The sequence below is a fragment of the Diospyros lotus genome, chromosome 10 (assembly GCF_014633365.1).
Source record: "Diospyros lotus cultivar Yz01 chromosome 10, ASM1463336v1, whole genome shotgun sequence".
Taxonomy (NCBI): Eukaryota; Viridiplantae; Streptophyta; class Magnoliopsida; order Ericales; family Ebenaceae; genus Diospyros; species Diospyros lotus.
Genome location: NC_068347.1, coordinates 16,196,916 through 16,222,730, shown reverse-complemented (window position 1 = coordinate 16,222,730; position 25,815 = coordinate 16,196,916). Strand labels below are relative to the sequence as shown.

Here is a 25,815-nt window from a genome sequence, read left to right as displayed (position 1 = left end):
AAATTTCAAATCCTATACCGAAACAAAACCTATGATGTCTAGTTTGAAAAGAAACAAATGGATTGTAAATCGGATATAACCACAGAAAGTTATACCACAAAAACCCAAGTAAGGTCGAATTACATGGAGCAGTAAGTTACGAATTTCTTTGGCAGAACTTAGCAAGGCCACTAGGGGCTCAAATGAAGGGAATTAAACAAGAAACTTATACATCAAAATAAAGAGAGGAAATCTTGCATAACAAGAGACACAAGGAGAACTTTCCTTTCTTTAGATGGAGATAAACCAAGAAGAACTTGAAACTCACCCTTGCTTCAAATGAAGAAAATGAAAATAGAGGAGAAGAAGAAGAAGAAATAAGAGGAAGAATTCTCAGAAGAGGAAAGAAGAGAGAGAATGGAGGAACAAAGGAGAGGGAAAAGGGGAAAAAGAAGAATGATTGAGAGACAAATGAGAGGAAAATGAGGAAAAGAGAGGGCCGTGTGTCTCTCACCAAAAGAGAGGGCCGTTCGTTGAAGCGAGCAACTAGCCGCGGCCAACAGCTCCGTTGCTGTGCGCGGGAGGCCGAGGATGATGGTGGAGACGTCCAGCGAGGTTGGAGGGGTCATTGGAGGCACGGGAGGCGGCCGTGAGAAGCCGGCGCGGCCATGGCCGCAACCAGCCGCGGCCGAAGGCAAGCGCGCGAAGCAGCTGGCTAGTAGCGGTTCGTGGCTAAGAAGAAGAAGAAGAAGAAGAAGAAGAAGAAGAGGCAGCTAGTGCTTGGGCAGTGGTTGTGCGCAGGAGGCAGCCAGCAGCCGCGATGGCTGCGATGTAGGCGGAGGCGACGCGAGTGGTGGCTCGCGGCTGGGTTGGTGCGGACGGCGGCAAGCGTTGAGGGCGTGCGGCGGTGCTACCATGCGCGCATGGAGCTTGGTTCTCTCAGCCATGGAGGCTTCACGAATTGTAGCCGCGGAGAAGAAACGGTGGAAGAAGATGATGAATAGAAGAGAAATAAAAAAAAGAAAAGAAAATGAAAGAAAATGGGAAAAATGGTGAAATAATTCTGAAAAATTCCAAAAAATTAGGAATTGGTGTTATATTAATATTCTGAAATTTTTGGCAAGAAAAACGGTTCGGGCATGCATTTCGAGGTCAATACACGCGCATCAATGAGGCTTTAAAAGTTAAGCCTAGGTAAGTTTTAGAATTTCTACTATTCTTAGAATTTTATTTGATGAATTTCCATGGATAAATATTTGGTGGAATATTTAAGTAGATATTTATTTTAGAATATTAATGAGGAAAATGGGAGAAAAATAGAGAATAATGCAAGGAAAATATGGAAAAATAAGTTTTGATGTTTATTGGGATAAAATGATGAATAGGGTGCTTTGATGATTTAGGCGATGTGATTTGTGCGCGAATCCAGGTCGGGCACATTAATCGAGGCATCTTGGAAATTGTCAAAGGCAAGCATTCCATCCTTTCTTATCTTTCTTTCCATTAGCTACCCTTATTACTTCTCTAATGCCAGATGATAGCATGTGATAGATGCTTCCATTCTCAAATTTAGTTTATCTCCCTTACTATCGTTAAGTTATTTCCTTATTTGTTACCTCCTTATTTTGATGTTGACCGGTTGGGTGTTGAACTGGAGGTTTCATCTAGGGATTACAGGCTTGATGTTTGCTAGTGTTCCTCATGTTGGTTGGGTCGATTTGAAATGGTGAGCCTATTCTTGAGAATGGTTTATTTTCCTTACTATGGTGTTGCTTTAGAGGTTGTATTTTGAGTTTCTAGAGAAGCTTGTTATATGAGGGATTATTGAGGATATTCTCCCTGTAAGCTTTTTAATTGAGGATTTGCTCTGTTGAGTTGTAGATGCTTTCATTCGAGGATTATAGGCCTGTTTCTGGTTAGTTTCTTCATCTTGGTTTGATCTTTGCCAGATGGTGGGTCTTTCCTTGTGAGCTTTGAAGGGTTCGATTCTCCCTTTTGTTTTATTGTTGGAATAAAGCTAGGAACCTGTGGGTAGATTCTTGTTGGAGGTTGTTGTAGCCGAGAGTATTTGCATGTGTTTCTTTTATTACCATTATTTTGTCAGTTCATATGCATGCATGGGCTTGGGATATGCATATGGGGGTTTCATGTGATTGTGTGCTTGGCCATGGGGCATATTATTGTATATTTGTCCTCCATTCGGGGCGAGCAAGGCATGATGCATGGCTTATGGGGGCTATGTATCATCGTTTGTGCTCATTATGCCTCTGCATTACATGAGCACTGCATTGTATGTGATTTCCTATATGGGTGAGCAGGGCTTTATGCATAGCTTATGGGGGCTATGTATCATCGTTTATGCTCATTATGCCATTGCATTATATCTTTGCATTGCATGGTTACTGGAGCTGTGTGTGTGTGTTGTAATGTTTTTCGAACGTTCTAGCGTGCCGAGCGAGCTTCGGCTCGAGTTACTGCTTCGGCTCGAGTTATAGCTTCAGCTCCAGTTACAGCTTCGGCTCCAGATTCAGCTTTGGCTCTAGTTGTAGAGACGATTGTGGGTCGCTCCCACTCGATTGAGCTTCGGCTCGAGTTATAGGTTCAGTTGCCTTTCAGGGCAACAGCAGGTTTGTGATAGGGACTTGGGTGCCGTGTGTGTTATGTAGGCCCCAAGGACCAGTATGTGCATATTTTATTATGCTGCAGTTTTGCATAGCTGTCATGTGATTCATGGACATGTGATGTATGGTTGGTTGCCATGCTCGGCATGAGTTTCGATTTGTTATGCACTTGAGATGCAGGTTTACTCTTAGTGCCTATTCTTTTCGTCCTTCATTTCTATATGAGCTTGTTGAATCATTTGGACTCAACTTGTTTTCTCTTCATTCCAGGTAAAGGCAATGATCTAGTTGTGGGCGAGTCAAGTGGGTCTCGACTTCCGGGTTAGACGGTGTACAAGGCCATGCAGACCTAGCAGTTGTCAGCCTGGGGGTTTCTTTTTGTTCATTTTGCCGCTTCCGGACTATATTTTCATTAGTTTATTTGGGTCTATATGGTTTGTGTTTATTTTGTGGCCGGTGTGCCAGTGTTGTATGTTATGCATGCTTGGGCTATGCAAGCCTGGAGATCAGTTATTGTATAGCAAGTTAAGGTTTTGATATGCATGCCGGGATGGCAAGTTTCTTTTAGCAGTTTTCTCTTGATATTTATCTATGGCATGCATGACAGGTCCTTTCAGATCAGGTTGCCTCTGTTTTAGTAGGGCACCCGCTCTGGTTCTTTGGGGACCTGGGTAGGGGCCTTACAACCGTTCCCTGTTATCAGTGCAGGCTCGTTAATTCTTCCACTCTTTTCATGAGTTCCTCCATTGGAACACCCATTGCCTTGGATATCTTTTCCATTCGAGCACGACCAAGATCGAGAAATGACTCGATCAGATCTCCATCCAAGAAATTTTTAGCATCAGCGGTCTTCTTCTCATTGTAATATGACCTCCACTATTCATGACTCAATCCTCCAACACCCTTTATCACTTTCCTCAGATTTGATTGGAGCTTCTCCAAGAAGAGATACTGTTCATGAGGGAGGGAGGCAATCACACCAATCACACCATTAACAGTGCCAAAAATTACGGTGGGGATATGACCAACATCAAAATCTGGCAAGCGCATAACAAGTGAACCATGTTGGAATCGGTTAACAAATTCACCAAGGTGGTACTCGCCAACCACCTCAAGACGGCCCTGCTCCTCGTCAGTGGCGCCTTCACTATTCTTCCGGACAGTGAACAGGTTGTAATTGTTCTCTGCACCAAGGTAGATGTCATCGTCAAGAATCTCAACAGTTGACATCCAATTTGCATTGTAATCACGGGCTCGTTCTTCAATAGCACCTTCCTCATGCTGAAGACAACACAGAGTCAAAATGTAAGCAAGAAAAACCAGTTACTGCACACACAATTTGTCCTTGAAATTCAAGCCATGCTAAAAATAAAACTCCAAAAAAGTATCCTTGTATATGAAATATGATGGAAAAGGTCCTTAACCTTATAGATTAATAGGGAGATTGATTTCATCAGATCACCGACAACAATAAAATCCCCACGAGTTTGAACATAAAGGGCAAGTATGTGCCCATGATGCCCACATTCAGACTGCAACTCACGGCTACCATCATCTCGCAACATCCACTTGTACAACTGAATCTTTTGATTAATAGCAGTGAGCAGCTTTCCATTGAAGGCATTCAGGGAGTAAACAGCCCCCTTGGTTTCCTTCTCAGAAATTAGCTGTAACTTTTGATCTTCAACTATGAAGACCAGTATACGGCCCTGTAGGAGATTGTAAACTTGTCAAGAAGAAGAACTAACGCAGAAGATGTGTATGGCCAGTTCTGTGCTAGTACATGTAGGATAGTCAACCTCCATGCCAGTTGAGTTTCAACTTGACAAAATAGGCAGATGATTACATATTATGCAGGATTGGACACTGTATTCCTGGTTACGGTATTACCTAGTGCACCTATAGCTTCCACCTAATCCTCCACCCAAAGAACAGTAAACCAAACATTGGATGGGTAAATATTAACAATATTAAAAGATTATTCTTGAATTCCTTAAGCTCATTGCATATCAAAATTGGGTCAAAGGCAATCTAAAACCACACAAAACATATTCAATTACGAGATACCCAAACAGCACAATTATACTGGTACTGTGATATTCAGATCCTGTCAAGTTCAATTCAGTTTTTCAAAATACCCAACCTTAACAATCAGAATATACTGTTCAAGTTGCCTAGAAAGATAGGGGCATGATCGTGCTTGCCAGTTCTGTGTTAGTATGCATAATAACTATGCTCCCAACCAAGTCATGCAAGCATCTTTTACTCAAGAATTCTTCAGTTAAAACTCTGTTTTACATCAGTAGAAGCATGCATGTACTTGTTTTCCATTTTGCAGATTGGTCAAAGGAAAAGGCTGCCTCAGAAATAGTCTACAAAAATGTTTTCCTATCAATAAACCATTTAACAATATAAAGAAAAGAAAAGAAAAACGTAGAGAATGCATCTCCAACTATTACTATATATCTTATAAGAGAACCTAGTGAAAGTTCTTGTTTAGAGGGTGAAAAAGTAAAGGAACCTATTCTGACATACATTTAACCATTCCTTTCCTTTTTGGTAACTATAGAAATAGTTCCACTGAGAAAACAGATCTGAAGACACTGACAACATATACAAACTTGCAAATTCTACATAAGACGATGAAAAATTTAACTTGCAATTCTACATAAGAAAGTAAAAAATTTATCTTCAACAAGAACTAAATAATACTAAAGCTTAGCAATTAATTACATGTGCTAAACTTTGATCACATTAGAAAGCAATTTATATTAGAAAATTATCAATATGGACATGGAATCCTACCTTGCTGGGTTCATTCTCCTCAGGCATGACATAAGCTGTCCCAACACAATAATACATATTGTTGTCATCAGAAAATGAGCAGCTCAGAATGGAGCAACCATGCTCATACTGGTCAAGTGGGTGTGTTGATATGAATTTAAAGGTTTGATCATCTAGCAAGCGGACAAAGTGCATTTCAGACTCATCTGTGCTTGATTGGTTGTACTTCAAACTAATTATGCCAAAGGTTCTAGTCTGTTCTTGATGGCATATACGGCGTGCTTGCTCCCCAAGAAGGATGGAGCGAATGTGAAGCTTTTGTATGTCATCAATTGTGCCAATTGTAAGCTCCCCTTCTTTGGCAATTGCAAGACTGGACAAGTAATAAGCCAACCATTAGAAATGTCAACCATAAAAGGATAGAAATATTTCAATGTCATGGAACCAAATAATGCAGGAGAGACACAATGTGCAACAGCTATGGAAAATTTTGCAATTAAGCTTAAGTTATTAGTGGTAGGTAGCAAACAAAACAGTATTTCAAATAAAAGAGAGCTTGCTTCATTTTGTATTAAGACTGGCCAGTCAAAGCATATGTTTTCATATGACAATTCATATGTGACATTGCAAATCATCGATACACATTACTTTTAAACACTTCTACATGAATATAGTGCATGTGAGACACTGCAACAATTTGAGAGATATACCAGCTCTCCTCCATATATGTTAAACTTAAAAAAGCCAAAAATTCCTAGTTTTTGCCCCTTTGACCAACCTGCTTATCTTCTTGACAGATTTTCAATCATTGGTGAAGAACTGTTCCCAACAAATAAAATGTGATTCTACCATCCACAGTTCCTTGTACAACCCCACCATATGATTAATTGTTCATGATCTTTGATTACTAATGCAATGGCCATAAAACCCACAAAACAAATGGATCAGAGCAAAACGAAAAAGGAAGGTTGATTAACTATCTTGAAAAATAGAAGGTGCTAATGAGGCCTAGAAAAATGCGAGTTATTCTCCAACTTATTCAAAGAATGTGGAAAAAGAAAATGTTACATTCAAAAATTTTGATGATTTAGAAGTACATAGGAATTGCATGCTGTCTGAAAAAATGTCAAGCCATGAAAAAATGAGAAAATAAAAAATAAAACAAATGGACTAAATAACATCCAGATAAAAGCAGATAAAATTTTATGGTTAAGGAAACTATTTAACGTGATTCTTAGATCCAATAGGATGCCTGGCAAGTAGAAAAAAATAACATTTTGGTACTCATTTACAAAAATAAAGGATATGCGAAAATTACAAAAGAATCAAGCTAATAAATCATCCTATGAAACTTTGAGAAGGGTGACCGAGCAAAGGTTAAAAAGAAAAACCAAAGCCATTTAATTTGAGTCTATGTTCATATATCATCAATAGAAGTAGTCCACTTGTTGAAGAGTTTGATAAAAGTCTACAATAAACAGAACATTTACATATAGTGCTTATAGATTTAGAAGCAACCTATATAGAATCACCAACAATATTTTAGGAAAGGTTAGAAAGGAATCCAGGTTGTTTATATACAGATTATTCAAAAAATAGGAACATGTTGGGACTTCTGGAGAAAATCTTTATACTTTCTCAATTACAATTATATTACATAAAAAAATTGTGTTCGATCATTAACTCTTTCCTTTAATGATGTATAAGCTCACTAAAAATACATTCTAGAAGAAATGTCTTGGTGTATGTTATTTGTAAATGACAGTCCTGACAAATGAAACAAAATGGCATGTATAGTGAACTTGAGTTATGGAAGGACGCCATACAATTTTAAGGTTTTAAGTTGAATAGGTCACAAATAGAATACCTAATATGCAAATTAGAAAGAAATAAATGTGAATGATGTTGTGGTCAGACTTGAAGACCAAATTATTTCAAGAAAAGATCAGTTAAAATATCTAAAATAACAGGATCAAAAAATTCAATAATTGAGAAAATTACATAATCAAGACAAGGTGATGGTTAAAATAAGAAAGTGCTTCAAGATTTTATATGATTGTAAAATTGCTTTGAAGTTATAAAGTTCTATTGGATGGCAACTGACTTTCCTTTATGGCATGGAATGTTGGGCAATTAAGTACCAATATGAGCATAATTGAGTTGGGGATGTTAATTGAATATCCGGCCACACAAAAAAGTAAAAAATGACAAATTAAAAAAGAGATTATTTGTACTAAAGTTGTAGTGTTGCCTATTGAAAAAAAGAAAAGAAAAGGTGAGAGATGCATTTAAGATGGTTTAAACATGTGATCAGTAAATACATTCAAGAGGAGTGGGTAATCAAAATAAGTTCGTAACAAACGATATAAAGGAAGATTTACAAAAAAAAAAGAAATGCAAAAAACTCATAAGCATGACATGGAATACTAGCCTTGCAAAAGATACAAGTAGGATTACAGCTTGGTGCTGTTGTAGAGCATAAAAATATTCACGACTAGAAAGTGTTTTTACAAACTTGGAAGTGAAAAATGATTATTTCTTTAGTTTTATGAGATATCAAATTGACTAAAAATACTCCCTAAAAATATCATTATTTCCAACCATGGCCTCTACAAGTTTAGCTGTGTACCAAACTTGGACCATGTGGCATACTGCAATCCTACTGATAGGAACCCGATTGAATTCCAAAAAAAACAATCCACTATCAATAGTTCCAATTCTTTACAACAGCAAAACAAGAATGAAACAGGGCATTCGAGAGGCCCTAACTCTCCCAAATCACTATCAAAATTCAGCTCCCTCACTCTCCCTCCTCCCTTCCTACTTATACCACTCCCGAACCCCACTCAAACTGAATTCCCCATTCACATGCTGATTATTCCCTCAGCAATGTGAATTACAACTCTACCCCCATGCGCACATGCTGGTTGTTACACCTGCATGTGCGGACTGCCCCCTACTCCCATCTTCATGCCTTCGGCTACTTGAAGCGTCTTTGATAGGTTCGGTGCACCGTCGGCCTATCATTACTCCCCTCCCGGACTTTCACCTTATCCTCAAGGTGAAAAGTTGGAAATTGTTGCTGAATCATGGTGTAGGGCTCCCAAGTTGCCTCTAACGGTGGTAAACCTTTCCACTGGAACAAAATATCCAGCCCTCGTAAGTTAGAACCCTTCCCAGGCAGAACTCCCAACACTGCCTCTGGCTCAACCTTTAATTCTAAGTCAGCCTGCAACTGAAGGGGAATTTGTGCCCTTGCGCCCACCTCACCCTTGGCCTCTCTCAATTGGGACACATGGAAAACCCGGTGGACATGGCAGTAGGCTGGTAATTTAAGTTTATAAGCCATCAGTCCCACCCTCTGTTCAATTTCAAATGGCCCATAGTACCTAGGAGCCAGCTTCTCATTAGGGCGGGCAGCTAGGGACTTCCTTCTATAAGGCCTTAGTTTCAAGTAGACAAAGTCACCAACCATAAACTGCACATCCCGTCTTCTCCAGTCAGCCCCCCTCTTCATGATCGCTTGAGCACGTACCAGCTGGTCTTTGAGCTCTTCCAATGCTAAATCTCGCTCCAACAGTTGCTGTTCTACTGCAGATACCTGCGTTGAGCCCTTTTCAAACCTGATCAAGGTTGGTGGTTCCCTCCCATAAACAGCTTGGAAGGGAGTAACCTTTGAAGCAGTGTGGTATGATGTGTTATACCACAATTCAGCCCATGGCAGCCACACACACCACCCCATAGGTCTTGCTGATGCAAAGCAGCGCAAGTAAGTCTCTAGGGTCTAGTTGAGGACCTCCGTTTGCCCGTCCATTTACGGGTGGTAGGCCGTACTACGATTGAGCTTAGTACCTTGAAGTCGAAACAACTCCTCCCAAAAATGGCTCATAAACACCTTGTCTTGATCCGAAACAATAATCCGAGGCATACCGTGCAGCTGCACCACTTCTTTTACGAAAATACCAGCTACTACTCCTGTTGTAAATGGGTGTTTGAGACTAATAAAGTGGCCATATTTGCTAAGTCTATCTACAACCACAAGTATAGAATTCATATGGCCCAATCTTGGCAACCCCTCAATAAAATCCATAGCTATATCATCCCAAATCTGGCCAGGAACCGGAAGAGGCTGTAAAAGACCCTCTGGCATTAAAGCCTCATACTTATGTTGCTGGCAAATGTGACACTTTCCCACATGGTGGCGTATGTCCCGCTTCATACCCACCTAGTAAACACTCGCTGCAATTCGTTTATATGTCTTTAGGAACCCGGAATGACCTCCTACACTGCCATCATGACCCTCATGGAGCACCAAAGGAATTAGGGAAGAACCCTTAGGCAGGAACAACCGCCCTTTATAAAGGAGCTGGTTACCCACTAGCTGAAAATCTGAGTTGTAAGCCGGATCCGCTCGTAACTTCCGTATGATGTCCTGTAAAGAAGCATCTTTCGCCATCTCTTGGACTAGCTAACCGAGTTGCACCACCTTTGGAATCGTTAGTGCGAATAGAGCTGCTAGTTGATTAATTCTCGAAAGGCCATCTGCAGCCTTGTTTTCCAGCCCCGGCCAGTAGTGTATCTCAAAATGAAAGCCCATCAGTTTCAGCATCCACTTTTGATAATCCGAGCTCACCATTCGCTGCTCAAACAAAAACTTTAAGCTTTTTTGGTCTGTTCTTACTATGAACTTCCTTCCCTAGAGATAATGTCTCCATTTCTAGACTGTAAACACCATGGCCATCAGCTCCCTTTCGTAAATCGATTTTTTCCTCTCCGATGGTTTAAGAGCATGGTTGTAGTATGCAATCGGTCTAAGATTCTGCATCAACATCGCCCCTAACCCATGCCCTGAAGCATCAGACTCAATTATGAAGGGTTGATCGAAGTCCGGAAGTGCAAGAATTGGCAGCGACACCATTGCTGTTTTGAGCTACTGGAATGCTCGTTTAGCCTCTCCATCCCAACGAAAATTGTTCTTCTTTAATTTCTCGGTGAGGGGCCAAGCCAACTTGCCATAATCCTTTACAACCCTCTTATAGTAACCCGTAAGACCAAGGAATCCCCGCAATTCCTTCAAGGTAGTAGGTGCAGGCCAGTCCAACATGGCTTGCACCTTGCAACGATCAGCCGACATGCCTTGCTGGGAGATGATATGGCCCAAATATTCGACCTCCAACTGCCCAAAGGAACATTTCTTCTTGTTGGCATACAACTGATTTGCAGCCAGCACCTTCAGCACACAACGCAAGTGCTGCAAATGTTGGTCAAAATTTTGGCTATAAATTAAAATATCATCAAAAAATACCAGCACAAACCGACACAAATACTCCCTGAATACATCATTCATTAAAGATTGGAAGATGGCCGGGGCATTCGTCAATCCGAAAGGCATGACGAGGAATTCATAGTGGCCCTCATGTGTTCGAAATGCGGTCTTTGGTTCGTCTCCAGCCTTGACTCGAATCTGGTGGTAACCAGATTTGAGATCCAATTTTGAAAAAACCTTCGCGCCATGTAGTTCATCCAGCAATTCATCGATGACTGGAATAGGAAACTTGTCCGGAACTGTTACCTTGTTGAGAGCCCGGTAATCTACACAAAACCTCCATCCCCTATCCTTCTTTTTAACAAGCAACATCGGGCTAGAAAAAGGGCTAACACTTGGTTTAATAATACCAGCTGCCAACATCTCACGTACCATCTTTTCAATCTCATTCTTTTGAAGAAACGGGTAACAGTAAGGTCAAACACTAACCGGGGAAGTGTCGGGTGGGAGATTGATGGCATGATCTTTATTTCTGGTAGGTGGCAGTCCCTCCGGGTTGGAAAAAACTCCTCCAAACTCAGCCAATAATTCCTCCAAGCTTCGGGGTAGTCCCACCTGTAGTTCATTGCATTCGGCAGCCACCTCTCCAATTTCCAGCAGCACTCCCTCCCCCTTCTCTTTAAATGCCTTCATCATAGCTTTTAGGGAGACTAATGTCTTACTTAAGCTAGGATCACCCTGCAATGTCACGCCATTCCCCCCACTGGAAACTTCATGGTCAGATTCCTCCAATCCACACTCATCTTCCCTACTAAAGCCAGCCACTTCATGCCAAGAATGACATCAGAACTTCCTAACTCAAGGGGAAGAAAATCTTCCACTATCTGTAGGTTATCTAGTGTCAGTTTCACCCTCTTGCACACTCCTGCTCCCTGTATAACCAACCCAGTTCCCATTATCACCCCATACCCAGCCGTCTCTGTCCTCGGCAAACTCAAGCGTTGCACCAATTCGGATGCGATGAAGTTGTGAGTTGCACCGCCATCCACCAGAACGACCACTGGCTGCCCTTCTATGAGTCCCCTTAGCTTCATCGTTTGAGGTGTAGTTAATCCCACCATCGAATTCATGGATAATTCAATCACCTCTCCCCCATATTCCAACCCTTTATCGGCCCCCTGCACTTCTTCTTCTTCTTCTGCCGTAGCCTCGGCTATTTCTTCGTCATAGATCATCAACACTTGAAGCTCTTTGTTCTTGCACCTATGGCCAATTGAGTATTTCTCATCGCAGCGGAAGCAAAGGCCCTTCTCCCGCCTTGCCTTCCACTCAGCCTCACTAAGCTTCTTGAAAGGAAAGTTGCCCCCATTACTAGCGGGGTGAATGCTAAGGCCTGGCTGATTTACAGACTTTTAGGAGGAACCCAAACTTTTCGCTGGAACCGGTGACATTCGACCTGCGATCACGGTTGCTGTGGAATACCCGCTCCTGGTTGGTCCGGTTGCCCGATGGCAATTCTGAAGAGCTACATTCTTGTCCTCAATGTTCTGGGCCACAACCATAATTCGATCGAGCCCCCGTAACTGTAACACCTTGATCTCAGCTCTTATCTCTGGGGTGAGGCCGTTGAGGAATTGACCTTCCAAAAATGCCTCAGGAACCTCAGGCACTGCCGCGGCCATGGTCTCAAACTTCAAGCGATACTCCTTCACCGACCCCTCCTGCCGAAAAGCCAAGAAACGCTCCTCTAGCGACCCCTCCTGAGTGGGGTGAAATCGGCCCAAAATTCCTTGCTTCAGGCCTTCCCAGTTCCGAATTCCTCTTCGCCTTGTCTCCCATTGGAACCAAGACAGTGCTGCTGCTTTGAAACACAGGGCTGCGGATTCTATCTTCTCCTCGTCCGTTAGTTGGTTGATAGCAAAATACCTTTCAGCTCGAAAGATCCACTCATCCGGATTTTCTCCTTCGAAAATGGGCATCTCCAATCGTCTTCCACGTAAGTCCAACCGGTACCCGCCCTCGATACCCCCCTCTGAGTTGCAACCCCCCACCACCCCAGGAGTTACTTCAGAATCCATGGTGAATTCTGAAGGTCCTTCTCGCTCCTTGGACTTGTTCTTTCTCTCCCACTCCAGTTCATCCCGCTTCATTCGCATGAAAGCGAACTGTTCAAGCATCACTGCTACATTGCGCTCCACCGTCTAGACGTTCCCTCTAATGTCGTCGACTCCCCTTTGTATGCCTTCCATCTTCGACTCCAACTCACCCACTCTCTCCGTCAAATTCACCATCAAGTTCGGAATGGCTCTAATACCAAATTGATAGGAACCCGATTGAATTCCAAAAAAAACAATCCACTATCAATAGTTCCAATTCTTTATAGCAGCAAAACAAGAATGGAACAGGGCATTCGAGAGGCCCTAACTCTCCCAAATCATTATCAAAATTCAGCTCCCTCACTCTCCCTCCTCCCTTCCTACTTATACCACTCCCGAACCCCACTCTAATTGAATTCCCCATTCACACGCTGATTATTCCCTCAGCAATGTGAATTACAACTCTACCCCCATGCGCACATGCTGGTTGTTACACCTACATGTGCGGACCGCCCCCTACTCCCATCTTCATACCTTCGGTTGCTTGATGCGTCTTTGATAGGTTCGGTGCATCGGCGGCCTATCACTTACATTTGCTCCCATTCTATGTTCAAGTACCCTCCAATCACATAGGTAAAAATATAGGAACTTGGCTAAAAACAAATCTTGTGATAACATTACCAGGTGGCCTAGAAATACCCCTGCAAGAAAGATACCCTAGAATCACATGACCCATATTCTGGAAACAATAGAAATTTCTGTATAATCAAACTTCTGACTTATCAATTAACATTGTTGGGGAATAAACAACGAATAAAGAGAAAATTTAAGAGTTTATCTAGGAAAGCAGAAGAGTTGAAAGGGCACATATGACTGACTTCCTTCAAATTCACGTTGCTGTAAAGTAATTTCTTGTTGCTGCTGTATATGACAGTTGGTCTGTCTGATGCAGCAAAAACATGGGTGGTATTCTTTGATGACAAAGTACGGAGAGTTTTGGGCTGGGTTCCCAGGGATATCTTTTTCCTATCTGTTAACTCCCCAGTGCTCATGTTCAGTAAAAAGTTTAAGAGATGGCTATCTCCAAGGCCGCATAGCAAATAAGTATCTAGAAAAAAAAAAAAAAACACAGCAGAAATTTGGATCAAAAGAGACTATTAGCAGATACACATTACCAGCCATATATAGATGAAATTGGCACATACAGTTCCAAACCCATCTCTGCTTGAAAATTTCCAAGCTAAATGCCAGATTGGTCCCTCATTATTATGGTTCCGCAATGTTATAGCAATGTGGTAATGAACCATAATTTAAGTGATGCATAGTGAAGAACCAATCTAGTATGAATGCCCTTTTCATACATGCAGTTGGTAGGGTATTCAAGGTTTTACCAAAAAACTTTACATGCCCTAATATAGAATATTGCATGTAGAGCTTGAAAAAATTAAGAAAAGAACAAGAAGATATGCCAGAATAGGTTAAAAAGATAACATACCCCTTCAAATGAACATAATAGGACAGAGCGAGGAATTATCTCTCCTCCCAAGCTTTCTTTTTGTAATAAGATTTAGATCTGGAAGAGAGAATATTCTCATACTTATATCAGTCCACATTCTAACTACAGCTAGCTGACTAAAGTTGGGATTTTCACCAATGGGATTTATATCAAGGCAAGATATATCATACTCCAATTGGGCATGTTTTACTTCTGCCAATATCCCATCACCAATTTCTAGGTAAACTAAATGACCACCACCAGTAGCTAAGAAAACCTGTCAGAAAATATGTAATAGAGAGCCAATCAATTAATGTTTGTAATACAACAGCATGTAAGACCAAGTGTAACTAAACATAAAAAGAAATGTTATATCAACATATCAAGAAAAGCTACTGTACAAAGTGGAAACACAGACTCATTCTCATGAAAGCAATTAACAGGTTCAATGCCCACAATGTAACGCCCCTAGCCGGCATCCAGCAAGTAAAATAAAGCTTATATGTGCCACTATCCTAAAAGTAATCTAAATGCATGTACATATAAAGCTATGAATAGAAGGGAAATATCCTTCGAGCCAATTATCCTATCAAAAGGTAAAATGCCTTTATAAAAAATTTGACATTCAATCCATGATTATCTTATTGTTTTCATCTATATCTTTAGGTATGTATCTTCTATTGGAGTTGATAACGAAAAGAGATTGCCTTTTTGTCTGCTCAGCATTTCTCTCTTTTTTCTTTGCGTTTTTGTTGAAGATGATGAGAGTATCTATGTAGCTTCTGTGATCTCTTTGTTTCAATTTCTATCTTCTCTTAAAGATGAAAGAAATAAACAATAATAATTCTCCAAATACCAAAGAAATTAGTTTAGTTTTTAACATGCACTTGATGCCTGCCTAGCTCTTTGAAGTGGGAAGGCTACATGTAGAGCTTGAGTTCCTGCATTAACATTGAGAGCTAGGATTAAGCCTCATGTTCCAACAATAAAAGAAATATTTTTGGTCAAGCATGGGAATATGGCTCTCTATTTCCTCAATTTTAATTAATCATCTATTTAATATAATTTTCTCTATACTGATATATTATGTTATTAATTGTATAGTTTATTTATCTTTTTTATTATAGTTTAATTTATTTTTTCCTTATTACCAATTATTTGACAACAACAATTATCATTTAAGAGGAGTGGTTGTCCCTATTTTTCCATAATCATTTTAGAAATATTATTATATGTTAAGTTTTATTTAAAGCATGTTCACAATAATAATTAGGATTTTATATGCTTCCATAAGGTCATTTTGTCTATACAACTTTATTATAATTATACATATTTTTATAATATATTATTTATTTACTATAACGACGTATTCAAAGGTTCTTGGTACCAATACCATCTCAATGACCATCCTGATACATTATTTGGTATGATATTGATAACAATGGGTCACCAAACTCGGAATAATGCAGGTTGCCTGACTTGCTATTGCTCCAATAGCCTCCATATCTTTTCCCCAAAAAGAATGGCCCCCTCGTTAAGCCATGCATCACAAGATCCATCAACAAATAGAACTTATTTCACACAATGAAGAGACCCAGTTGAAGAATATTCTCTTTCTAACAATACTCTCACTCGCATGAAGACCCCAATCAATATTATCAGTCATCTATCAATAAGCCTTCTATTGCTTTCAATCAACACCAAACTTACATGAATAAGTTAAACAATGTTGCTTTTCTTTAACCTTTACATATTCTTCTCCTTGCGTTTTTAGCTTCTTTTTAGAGAAACTGCACTTCAAATTTGAAGGCACTGCCTTGATACCAAGATGAAATATAGAAGAGAACATCAAATGAGTTATTTGATTGATCAATCCTCCTTTTATGCATATGCAGCTGAAACTAAAAAGGGAAGAGAATCAATACAAATGACAACAATCAATCATACCAGTTACAATCCTGATTTTAAGCTATCAAAAATAAAGGTTGTCAAACGCATGTCATAATTTGTCTCAAATCTCAATCACTTTCATACTGATTTTTCTACACATAAGGTCGTGAAACAGTTCAAAACTGTGAAAATTACAGAGGAATTAAGTTAATGAGCCATACCATGAAACTCTGGGAGAGAGTAATAGAGTAGAGGCTCAGAAAAGAAACAGGTCTTGAAAAATCAGTTTGATTTCATGCCCGGTAGGTCAACAATGGAAGCTATATACCTACTGAGGCGCCTAATGGAAAGGTATTGGGATCATCAGAAGGACCTATATATGGTGTTTATAGATCTAGAAAAGGCCTATGATAGGGTCCCTAGAGAAGTATTATAGAGGTTTTTAGAGAAGAAATGAGTCCGAATAGTCTATATACAAGCCCTTAAGGACATGTATCATGGTGCAGAGACAAGGGTCAGAACATGCGGAGGGGATATTGAACAGTTTAAAATTACAATAGGATTGCATCAAGGTTCTGCACTAAGTCCATACTTATTTGCTTTAGTAATGGATGAACTCACTAAAGATATTCAGACAGAGGTGCCATGGTATATGCTATTTGCAGACGACATAGTGTTGGTGGATGAAACAAAAGAATGAGTGAACACTAAGCTTGAGTTATGGAGAAACAATTTAGAATCTAAGGGATTTAAATTAAGCAGAAAGAAAACATAATATATGGAATGTAAATTTAGTAAGAATGCAAGAGTGGAGGATGTTATAATAAAATTGGAAGACCAAATCTTACAAAGAAAAGACCATTTTTGATATTTGGGATCAGTGATTCAAAAAGATGGAGAAATTCACGAGGATGTCGCACATAGAATTAAGGCAGGTTGGCTAAAATGGAGAAATGCATCGAGGGTGTTATGTGATGGTAAAATCCCATTAAAATTGAAAGGAAAATTCTATAGGACAGCTATAAGACCAGTTTTGTTGTACGGCTCAGAATGTTGGGCAGTCAAATACCAACATAAGCAAAAGACGAGTGTAGCAGAGATGAGGATGTTAAGATGGATGTGCGGCCATACAAGAAAAGATAAAATTAGAAATGAAGTTATTCGTAATAAGATAGGAGTAGTGCCAATAGAGGAGAAGATGAGAGAGACTAGACTAAGATGGTTTGGTCATGTGAGAAGGAGACCAAGAGATGCTCCTGTGATGAGAGTTAATGAAATGGAACAATTAATCAAAAAAAGAGGTAGAGGCAGACCTAAGAAGACTTTGAGGGAGACATTAAAGTTTGATATGAAGTGTATGGATCTCAATAAAGATATGACAAAAGATAGAAATACATGGAAGTCTAGAATTCATGTAGCCGACCCCACATAGTGGGATAAAGGCTGGATATGTTGTTTTTGTTGTTGTATAAGGTCGTGAAACAAATGCCAGCTATTTGTCTGAAATGACTTTAAAATTGTTTCATTTAGAAATATATAAACAATGAAATTATATGCCCATAACTACCCCCCAAAAAAATAAGTCTGTTGGTAGGATGGGAAAAAAGAGAACGATAAAGTTACTTTTCCTATTTATGAATAATATCACGAGGGAGAAAAAATATTATATGGAGAGAAGGGAATTAAGGCTACTTAACTTCTTATAAGTAGAATTAACTTCTTATAAGTGGGTGGCCAAATTAATAATCACCAACTCCCTTTCATTAAACTAGGCCTGCTAATTGTGGAGATGAAGAAACAGGTATACAAAGGGTTTGACTATCCCTTTAGACCCCTCCCCTCCTACTTATGCTTTATAGTGCCCACAAATGGTTCAACATAATATGATAAGAGCTAGAAGGGCAAACTTGACAGCAAATGACCCTGCATTCTGTAGCCATGAAATTCTAAGTTTATCCATCTAGATGAACTACCAATGAAGCACAAAATACCAAAACAATAATAATAAGCACATTTGTAACCAATTCCAAAAGAAAGAGATCAGAAATAAACCTGGGTGGCATTAGCAGTGGCCAGATAGGGCAGTCCATTCATCACGCAGCATTTTAGAGGTAGAGCTAACCAATCTTACAGAGCTTGAAGTAACCTGTCAAAATGATTCATAAGAAACTGTAAACAGATTATAGTGATCATTTTAGAAGCAAAATATTGATTAGCCACATATTATCCAGCATAATTTATCAACGCTACAAAAGCCCACCCTCTTGCTTATCCCCTGATATTTACAAATAATTAATTTTAGAGACAACTGCATGGAGGATTAATAAGTTCATTTTCTGGATAAATTATGAAAATTTAAAAAGGTGACCAAGTAATAATACTCGTGATCAACTATCTTACACAAATTAGTCATTGAAGCCATAAGGGAAGCAACCTAATTCAATGGGTCACGTTTAGGTATGCAAACCACAAAAAGAGGAAGACACATAAATACAACATTATCAACAAACAAACAAGTTTCATGTGTAAACTTCAATTAAGCTAAGACAAAGCCATCATGTAAGACACACTAAATGATTTACACTAAGATTTAGTTTAAGAATACTTTTGGTCAAGCCAAAAAAAAAAAAGCATTTTGCAAATAATATGACTGAAGATGAGATAATAACCAACCTGCACAAGTTGATTGTACACAGCATCATGACAGAACAAAGTTTGGACTTGAGAACAAAATCCATCTATCTCAGTTTCTTCCAACTCATCATCAGCATTCATTTCCAAAATCCGTGTCTCACTAATAAAACTGACAACCAAGAAAGCATCATAGAGATCATCGGTGGCTCTCCTTAGCGACCACATAATAAATATTATCCGGTACATTAGTAAGTTTAAGTCCACTGGGAACTAACCAACATGCAAAAGTAAATTAATGTGAGGCAAATATGGCTAAAGAAAGCAAATAAAGCTACAAAAAGCACATAATAAATTAACACTAATTTAGAAAACAGAGATTCAAACCATATGAAAGGAAAGAAGCAACCTGTTTGTAAGTCAAGACCTACGTGTTTATAGAATTGGTAATGGCGAGATTCAAATAGACCAGAAGGGATAAGTTACAAGGGCTATTGGGTCTCATAGAATAACACATGATGGGTAGGGCTTAAGGGCTAAAAAGTGCAAGGAAATTAAGGGTTGGGCTTGGGTTTCTAAATAGGTTTTTTTTTTCCTGTAAATTCTAAATAGGTTGGGTACACCAAACTTGTAACAGGTAGAAAACTGATTCTTTTTTCCCCCTTCTCTCAATTGAGGGAACAACACTGGAGTTTAGTGGGAGAACACATATAAAACTGGGTAGTTAAGAAAACAAAATCCAATGACTACTTGCACAAATCTATTATATTATATAATATAAGAATAAACAAACACACAAGCACTAAAATCTAAAAGCACAATTATATGTATGGATACAACTTAATTGGTAGATCGTATGTCATGATTCTTGAATAATGGTATGTGGCTTACAAATAGAGAATGAATAGACTAGTAAACACAAGATTACAAGAGTTAAACAATATCATTTAGTACAAAACAGAGTAATGAGCCGAAAATTTTCACCAACATTTATGGCTGAAAAATTACCTACATAATGAATTAACAGCATTGGGCTGCTTCCATCCTTAGCTTGCCTCCCTGTGCTTCCAGATAAATTTTTGCTAGCAAAGTCACTATGCACCAAACCAAGCTGCCAGGCTTTTAAGGTTACTGGTATTGTCACTTCGGCACCAGGTTTTAGGGGAAGAGCACCTTTTAAAGTTTCATACGGGATGGATAAAACAGAGTCTTGGTTTTTTCCTGACAAAGAAACATGTGCCTGCTCAACTGGAATTGTCCCAGCATTGGCCAAACTGATCCACAAATCACGAATCTCACCTTCATATAAAATTATAGCCCGGTCTCCTCCTACAACATGTGACACTAGCAATGGTAATGGGGGTACCACTGAAATATTTGGAACTGAGACATTTTTCAACTTTTCAGATCCACAGCAGCGGAAAGGGTCAGAGAGCACAAGACCTTGTGCTGCTCCAAGTAGCAAGTTGTCTACATCCTTGAAAAGGTGCTCGGTAATAACGCCAAAACAATGAACTATGAATCCATGAATTGTCACTGGTCCAACTTTAGTTGGAATGCCTGATAAGGTGATCACCTTTGAAGAATTAGGTGGAAGATTTACACTGATAGGAAAAGCATCAAAGTTTCCAGAATGCACCGACAGATAGATACTATCCACCATTAAATCAAAGCCACAAGGGTTGGCCAATTCCACCAACACCTGGACTAGCTCTCCAACAACCCAGATCAGTTCCTGCTTACTGGTATGATTTGTCCCTCTCTTGCTGAATGGTGTATAAGTAAATGGTCTAGAGGGAGCTGATCATGCCCACCAATCTTCTCTTGCTGGATGGCATTTTACAATGTCCATTTGTAAGAAGTGGAGAGGAAAAGAATGCAATCTAGAAGGATTAAAACAGTGGACAAAATAATACTAAATCATTGAAAAATGCATGTGAAAGGATACTCCTAACTACGAATTTATAGTAACCATTGGATCAAATAGGAACCTGGGCGATAGAATTGGATATTTGGGACAAAGGCAAGGACTTTCATTCATTCTTGAAATTAAAATTTATTAGTCTCAGGAAACTGCATGGCACTTCATCGTCAGAAGCAGATTTTTTTGAGAAAAAAAAAAGAAAAGGAAAAGCATTAACCAAACATGTTTTGGTAGGATTGGAATCTTGAGTAAAGCCCCAGCATTCTAAAGCAGATACACACCTCACAAATACCAGCACATACATCTAATTCTTAAATATTTGGGGGGTACGAGAAAAAGTGAATGCTCTAATGTTTGACAAAAAGAAAATATTTCAAGGTTTTAGAAAAAGTCGTTTGTAACACGATTTAGGAATTTCTGAGATGGGACTGTTTCAGGAGCAGAGCTTTTCAGTACTATCATTTTGTTTCAATTCTATGAATATTTATATTTATCTGATTTTGCACATAAAATTGGGCATGGGGAGCAAGAAGAAAAAGCTTTAGGGAAAGGTAGACACACACACACACATAGAGACAAAAACCATAGTCTAATGGGAAGACCACATAAGAAAAGAAACATCAAGAAATAACAGTTAGAGGGCTGCGTAGCTCATGAACAATTATATAATGTGGCTCTCCTGTTTCTAAAACCTCTAAATGTTCTCAGAGAATTTTAAAAATAACATTCTTACTTCCAATTGTGATTGTTACTTCCAATTGTGAGTGCTTGTATCACTCTAAGCTATCAAGTCCTTCAGCTTAGCTTGAGCAAGTGAACGGCTCCATGAGTTGTCCCCCCAGGCATCGAGCCTATCTCCATGTCTCCAATTTTTGAGCTTGTTTACATAACTTGCAATAATAGTAATACGCTATGTGTTATTGATTGGACTAGTCTAGGCACCCCTCAGTTCAGCAAGATCTCTCTGCCCAACCATTGCACATGTTATAAAAATACTCACCACCCCATTTGGTTAGGTCATAGGAATTCTCCACCCATCTCATACACGTTTGATGGGTCCCATATGCCACTGCTAACTATGATGGGAGCCGCTCCAAAGGATCCCATGTCTTTAGTAACTCAAATGGCTTCAGTAACGTCAGCTGAGATAGGGCTTAGGGACTCCTTCATGCAGGACCTTCAAGGTTTTATGGAATGGAGGCTGGAATTAGGAGTTCGTCAAGAACAGATTATGGAATGGAGGCTGTAAAAGTAAAGCAAGATCGCTACGGGGCAAGCGGCGTAGTTCAAAATTTTTGAACCTTACCCCGATCCCGGCGATTGGATCAACGTCGAAATCAAATCATTCACAAACAAATAAATAAATCTAACCTTTAGATTATCGAGTCGTTCGCGGATTCGAGCCGTCCAAGTGTCCGGCCTCTAACTCGTGATACGCGGCACGCGTCCGTTGGCAAGGAGAGCGGAATAGGAGTGCTAACTCCTTCTCCTTTGCGCGGCTTGTGTATGGACGGTAAAAGAACACCCACGTTTCAAATCGATGCCAAAAGAAACGGGGAAGAGTGAACGGCAATGCATTTTTCAACTCTTGAAAAACGACACCAAAAATCACCTATAATGGGCAACCTATAAAAGGATATTTATAATGAAATATCCTAGGGTTTCTAAAACCCTAATGGATTGGGCTAGCCCATTAATTCTAATTTAATTAGAATCATAAGTGGGCTTATTCTAGTCCAACTAGAAATATAATTAAATGGTCCAATCCTTTTATAGGTTAAATAAAATATTATGGCCCAAATCTAATTCAAGCCCAAATATATTTTATTTAATATTTGGCCCAAATCTAATTTGGTCCAAATATAATATTTAATATTTGGCCCAAATCTAATTTAGTCCAAATATAATATTTATTTTAATATTTGGCCCAAATCCAATTTAGTCCAAATATAATATTTAATTTAATATTTGGCCCAAATCTAATTTAGTCCAAATATTAACTTAAGCCCAAAAATATTTTATTTCCTATTTGCCACTCCAACAAATAGAAAATCATTAAATTAGAAACTCCTTCCTAATTTAATCAAATGCCATTTTTAGGAAACTCTTTCCATTATGACGACTCCTCGTCATATCGACGTCATTACGTCTATTTGTTCTTTTCCCGTGAGAACCTACGACGGCACAACTTCTTGCCGAAGTGTCCCACTTAACCATACGTCCACTCTCCTGGTTTAAGCCAGGGACCGTGCCTATTGCGTATGACTCATTAGGCTTCCGAATATGTTGGCAATGTGTCGGTACGAACACATAAGACAAGATTGGCCTCTAGCAAGGCGTCATGCCTACCCAATTATTCAGAAGGATTCATAATCCGCAAATAACCTTTCACGAGCATGGTTACCGTGTAATACGATCCTCTCGTCAATGTATCTTATGTGATCTCAAGTATGGCGATGTGTTGCTTGATAACGATCACATGAGTTTTCTTCGGTCTTTCGGATATCTTCACTTAATAGAAAGTGAATCAATAACTCCTTATTGATCTCTTTCACCATGGCCATGGATTTAAAGTGAATATCCACCGAAGGCGCCTTAGATACATCATCCTCTATCAAGGGATAGACGAGTTCCATCTTGGCTATGCACCCATCTCCATAAGCCTCATGATATACCCAACGATCGCCCACGTGCAGCCTTTGTCTAGGCCCATCGAAACGATGTCAAAGCATACCGGTCTTCTTATGAGATGACCGTGACAACCTCAGGTCCAAGGATTAGTTACACCCATCTCGTATGAGAATTTCATCAACATATAACCAAAATGGATTTTCATGGCGAGTCATGTCCAGTGACACGTTCTCTAACATTGGTCACCTATGTACTTGTCTAGGCATCCCCATGCCTATGGGTGTGAGACCCCCATTGCTATCACATAGCAAAAACATAGCACATACAAGTCTTACCGCAATTGTCAATGTCCATTCTTGACATTGCTACGACTTGGGACGTTTAATGATGTCTATAAACTGTGATGCATCATCTCACATCTTTATAGATTATTCACAGTATACATCATATGGACTTCTATCTAGTTTCATTCGGTTATTACAATAATAACAAGAAACTAATAGAATGACTTCTTGTGAATTTGAATAACTCCTTATTCAAATAATAACATGATTACAATTGTCAGTGTACAACATGCCCAATCTGATTGGGTCTAGAGCACCTACACTAACAGGCTGGAATTAGGAGTTTCTCAAGAACAGATCCTCCACTACAAAGGATTCTTACCTTGATTGGTTCTAAAGAGAGATTGTTCAAAGATGAAGAATATGCGAGGCCTGAGTTTATCACTTACACCGTGTGACTTGTGTCATGATTGCATGATCTCCATGATTTAACAATACAAATGCTGCTTCTGACTATATGCATGACTACTCCATTGTCAATGTGCAGTCACCCCACTAATGAAGTTTTAGCCCTAATGACCATGTTCCTCGAGGTATCAGCTTGTTAGGATCCTAGAATAATTCCCAGAATAATTCCTGATTTTACGGGATTAGATTTAAGTCAACTTTCTGTTTTATATTTGGTATTTTCTATTCTATGTTCAGTAGTTTCCTATCTGTGTATTCCTAGAATAAAGGGATCTTAATGACCATTATTCCTATATATTGTAATACCCATTGATGGAACAAGATTATGGGAGAATTCTTCAACAAAAATTATTGTTTCATATGGCTTGCTTCCTCCACCATAAATATGGGGTTGAAATGATTGCAATGGACCCATGACCATCCCTACCAGTATATCTAGTAGCACGTCTTAGCTAACTCTTATCTTGAAGAGGCTTGAAAATTTTGGAAAATGTAGAACATTTCAGACAATAAAGGATATAATTTCATGTCAAGCCTTTAGGGTGTGCTTGGGTGCACAAGATTCCCATCTTTGCAAGGGTCAAGGGAGAGATTGTATGCAGCTTTACCCTAGTTTTTTTTCAACAAAGCTATTTCCAGAATCTATGAACTTCTAGTTACATTGAAGCAATCTTATTGTTGCTACCAAGGCTTGCAAAATGGCTATTTCATGTGAAGTCTCTGCAAAAGCATAAATCTCCCTTGTGTTCCTTCATGTTACAACAACAATAACAGGCCTTAATACCACTAGAAGGGGTTGGCTATATGAATTATAGACCTCCATTTTACATTAGTAAGTTTAAGTCCACTAGGAACTAACCAACATGCAAGTTATTCCTCACAATTGCCTTTCACACACAAATCATGTATTAGCAAATTCTTTATATCCTCTTATAGAATGCAGGCAATTTTTTTTAAGCACATAGGAATCCAACTCATATAGGAGTCATTTGTAGCTGTAGCCTTTAACATAGCAATAGCCATAAAACCACAAGAACTTAGAGAACATGTCGTACTTGTGTTGGTCAATTGTTTAATTACTTTTTTCCATTGGATTCGCTTTGGACACTTTGGAGGACAAATGCAATCTTTGCTTATACACAGAAGAACCAATATAAGAAGTTAAGAAAGTACCTTGTGCCGCTGGATGAAATAAAGAATCATCTTCGTTAATTAAGAAAATAACTTGAGATTAGTCAATCCTGGTTCTCATTTAGAAAAACAATATTCAACACCAACAAAATACCTGATAAAAGGTAAGGAAGGATCAGCACAGCGAGTTCCTGAAGGAAGCCTTTTTGCAGAATTTGCAAGTGCACTTGCAAGACCATTTTGTCCAGCTGGAGTAATTAGAGGATAGTAGGATCGAAGAAGTTGTGCAGCTACACTCCATGAGCAAGAGGATCTCCAGCTCGGACAGCAGATAGTAGGATCTCTCTTAGCACAACCATCTGCAATGTGCTCCACTGTGACTCAAATAGTGAGACTATGGAATAATGATGTACTTTCCCAGCATCAGCATGAATTGATCTTGTTTCCTATGGTACATATAGAGTACGACAAGGAAAAAAACTGAAAAGTTAGAAATATGAGAGTTTTTTAATTGCAGTCAACACAGTTTAAAATTTCCTTTCCAGAAACATAATTTGAAAAAATCACGAAGCCTAACATAAATTAAAGTGAACCAAGCCAGAACCTACCATCCAT

The 25,815-nt window shown here is 39.2% G+C and overlaps 1 pseudogene; it reads right to left on the bottom strand.

The window, feature by feature from the left end:
* Positions 1–3,299: 3,299 nt before the first annotated feature.
* LOC127811141 (DNA damage-binding protein 1-like) lies at positions 3,300–25,815 on the bottom strand (annotated as a pseudogene).